General features: G+C 42.5%; 1 pseudogene; it reads left to right on the forward strand.

The window, feature by feature from the left end:
- The first annotated feature begins 1,001 nt into the window (after positions 1 to 1,001).
- On the forward strand, positions 1,002 to 3,631 carry LOC114635611 (annotated as a pseudogene).
- The last annotated feature ends 746 nt before the right edge of the window (positions 3,632 to 4,377 follow it).

The raw sequence follows: 4,377 nt of genomic DNA on the forward strand, positions 1-4,377 counted from the left end.
GTCTCAAAACAGGGAATGAGCGCAGCTCATATCCAGGTGGCCTAGATAAGGATGCTGAAAGCCCTGAGTGCCAGCTGCTGAGTGACAAAAGTCAATCAGGAGAAGGAGGAGGGGCCCACTCTCTTTTCTTGTCCCCTTTATTTCCTAAGTAGCTATCCTATGTCAACATAGTGTCAATTTATGACTTTAGCTTTCAGTATGCCAAACTTTCTGTCTTTCCTTTTCTCTTCTGAGACAGTCTAGTGTAGCAGGGGAGACTAAACTTTGCTATAGAGCTGAGGCTGACAGAGGATGCCTATGATGGCTATTCTTGGTTATCAACTTGATTATATCAAGCAGAACTAACTAAAATTAAAAATGCAGGGCACACTTGGGAGGGATTTCCCAATGAAGTTGAAGAAGGAAGATCCACATCTAATCTGAATTTTTCTTTTAATTTTCATTTTATTTATTTCATGTGCATTGGTGTTTTGCCTGTATGTGTCTGTGGTGAGAGTGTCATATTCCTCTGCAATTGGAGTTATAGACATTTGTGAGATGCCATGTGGTTGCTGGGAATTGAAGCCAGGTCCTCTGGAAGAGCAGCCAAGTGACCTTACCTACATAGTCATCTCTACTGCCCCTTTAAGTCTGGAACTTGAGGTAGGAAGGCACACCTTTCATTTAGGCCACACCTCCTGTGAGAAACTTAAATAGGACTTGGAAAACGGGAATCTTTGCATTTTGCTCTGAACTTGTTAGCAAGTGTATTCCTTCTCTGGCATTAGAGACTACTTCTTTGGGATTCCAGCTTCTCCTGAAGACCAGCTGAGACATTGAGCCTTGTGGACTGAGCATCCTTGGATTTTGGATTTTCCATTCATAGTTGGACATCATTAGATTAGCTGGAGCACATCCTTGTCTTTCAGAGAACAGAGTTACTTCCGACTCGGAAGACTTCACTCCAGAATTTGCAAATCAGAAGTCAGCACGGTGCCTATCACAAGGAATCCTTTGCCACGATGTCCTGTGTGCACTATAAATTTTCCTCTAAACTCAACTATGACACCATCACCTTTGATGGGCTCCATATCTCCCTCTTGGACTTAAAGAAGCAGATTATGGGGAGAGAAAAGCTGAAAGCTGCTCATAGTGATCTGTAGATCACCAATGCACAAACGAAAGAAGAATATACTGATGATAATGCACTGATTCCTAAAAATTCATCTGTAATCGTCAGAAGAATTCCTAATGGAGGTGTTAAGTCTAGAAGCAAGACATATGTCAGAAGTCGACCTGAACCAGTGGTGGGAACTACAAAAGCAATTGATGACTCTCCTGCATCTATTTCTCTGGCCCAGCTTACAAAGACTGCCAATCTGGCTGAAGCCAATGCTTCGGAGGAAGAAAAAATTAAAGCAATGATGTGGCAATCTGGCCATGACTACGACCCAATCAATTACATGAAGAAAACTCTAGTAGGTCTCCCACCTCGATCTTATACCTGCCTTTTTTGTGGTAAACCTGGTCATTATATTAAGAATTGCCCAAAAAAAGGGGATAAGAACTTTGAGTCTGGTCTTAGGATCAAAAGGAGCACTGGAATTCCTAGAAGTTTTATGATGGAAGTGAAAGATCCTACCATGAAAGGGACAATGCTTACAAACGCTGGAAAATATGCAATACCGATTATAGATGCAGAGGCCTATGCAATTGGGAAGAAAGAGAAACCACCCTTCTTACCAGAGGAATCATCATCGTCTTCAGAAGAAGGTGATCCTATCCCAGATGAGCTCTTGTGCCTCATCTGCAAAGACATTATGACTGATGGCGTTGTCATTCCCTGCTGTGGAAACAGTTACTGTGATGAATGCATAAGAACAGCACTCCTCGAGTCAGATGAACATACATGTCCAACATGTCATCGAAATGATGTTTCTCCTGATGCTTTAGTTGCCAACAAGGTTTTGCGAAAGGTTGTTAATAACTTTAAAAACAAAACTGGCTTTACAACAAGGGGACAAAAACAGTTACCTCCACCCCCACCCCCAATACCAACACCAAGACCACTCATTCAGCAGAAGCTGCACGCTCTGATGAGATCTACCATATCAAGACAGCAGGATCCTCTGATGATTCCACTGACATCTTCCTCAGATCACCCAACTCTGTCTACATCTTCATTAACTTCAAATGCATCTTCTTTGGCCCCTTCTGTGCCTGGAAATCCATTTTCTGCCCCAGCTTCAGTACCTGATATAACTACAACAGTATCTATCTCAGTCCATTCAGAAAACTCAGATGGATCCTTTCAGGATTCTGATAATAAATTATTACCAGCTGCTGAACTTACATCAGAACATTCAAAGGGAGCCTCTTCAATTGCTATTACTGCTCTTATGGATGAAAAGGGTTACCAGGAGCCAGTCCTTGAAACTCCATCTTTGTTGGGACAGTCATTATTCCATGGACAGTTGAACCTTACAACTGATCCAGTAAGAATAAATGCTGCTCATCCAGGTGGTAGTAGACCAGGTTGGCAACATTCTAACAAGCTTGGGTACCTAGTGTCTCCACCACAGGAAATTAGAAGAGGAGAAAGAAGCTGTCCCAGAAGTAGAAAGCATGGGCGACACCACAGCGAACAATCACAGAAGACTCAAGGCCCATCACTACCAGCAACTCCAGTCTTTGTGCCTGTTTCACCACCTTCTTTTTATCTGCCTAAACACCATACACTTCTTCTTCCCCCAGGTGTACCTCCACCACATTTTTCTTCTCAGTTTCCTCCTGGCCAACATCTACCAGCAGGATATAGTGTCCCTCCTGCAGGGTTCCCACCCGCTCCAGCCAATATATCAACACCTTGGGTATCATCAAGAGTGCAGACTGCCCATTCAAATAGCATCCCTACAACACAAGCACCTCCTTTATCCAGGGAAGAGTTCTATAGAGAGCAAGGACAACTAAAGGAAGAGGAAAAGAAAAAGTTCAAGCTAGGTGAGTTTACAAATGATTTTAGTAAGGAATTGATGGAATACAAAAAGACTCAAAAGGAGTATAGGCACTCATTTTCCAGGTCTAAATCTCCCTATAGTGAATCATCTTATTCAAGAAGTTCATCCACTTACTCAAAGTCAAGGTCTGGTTCAACACGATCACACCCTTACACAAGGTCCTTCAACTGCTCACACTCTCGCTCCTATTCACCATCACCCCCATACCACAGGAGAGGCAGAGGCAGAAGAAAGAGCCACAATTACCATTCAAGTTCCAGATTTCATGGATACCACCAATCTAGGTCAAGGTCACCTCCCTATAGAGGATACCACTGAAGGTCCACATCTCCTCCAACTTTTAGGTTACAGTCTCCCACTAAATGTAATGTACCTCAAGGAGAAACAGATTGTGAGGATTTTAATAGCTACAGAGAAGTTCCACCACCTTATGACATCAAAGCCTATTATGGGCAGAGTGTTGACTTTAGAGACCCATTTGAGAAAGAATGCTACCAGGAATGGAGAGGAAATACATAGAGTGGTATGAGAAGTACTACAAAGGGTATGCAGACTTCGTGGGGTCACTGGAACCCCTAGGAAAGCCCACTCTAAATCTGCAAAAGAACACCAGGACCTCAAGGAGGACAAGGTAAAAAGGGACTGTTCCAAAGACATCAAGTCAGAAAATCCAGCCAGTTAGTACGAGAAGGACAAGAAGCCTGAGAAAAATAAAGTTCTCGATAGCAAAGGAGAGAAATGAAAGAGAAAAACTGAAGAAATAGTGTAGATAAAGATTGTGAGTCTTCAGTGAAAATCACTAAAGTAGAAGCAACAGAAATAGTGAAAGCATCACCAAAGCAGAATAGAGAAGGTGGTGTTGAAAAGCTGGAAAGGATCCCAGAAAAAGACAAGATTGCATCATCAGCTACCCCAGCCAAAACACAAATCCAACTCTACAGAGACTTGTAATTCCAGCAAAGGCACACACAAAATGGTTGTGTCCTTGCAGCCATTGTTTCCTTTTAATTTGTTTACATATTTCTTAATAAAAGTGGTTTTTTAAAAAGGTGGAAATTTGTGTTCTTTGTGAAATGGCCCAAAGGAAAAGGTGAAGGGTGGAGTGGACACAGATAGGGATTCAGTAATGTTTCCTAATGTTGGTTACAGGTATAACTGCTGGTTTGTTTTAAAGGAAGTTGTCAGGAGACCTTAGGCATCCTGGTTCTCATATGTGCTGAATCATAAGATACCCAGAAAACATGGAATCTTAGCAAGCATCAGGGCTCATGCGCACCAAACAGTGTTCTGGGTGGACTTTTGACTTCTTCTTCTTCTGGTAAAAGCCCTTTGAAGCCATGCCCAGTGTGAGTTTTCCTCCAGATGGGTCTCACGAATATCT

Source organism: Grammomys surdaster, unplaced genomic scaffold, assembly GCF_004785775.1.
Source record: "Grammomys surdaster isolate TR1022 unplaced genomic scaffold, NIH_TR_1.0 114046, whole genome shotgun sequence".
Classification (NCBI taxonomy): domain Eukaryota; kingdom Metazoa; phylum Chordata; class Mammalia; order Rodentia; family Muridae; genus Grammomys; species Grammomys surdaster.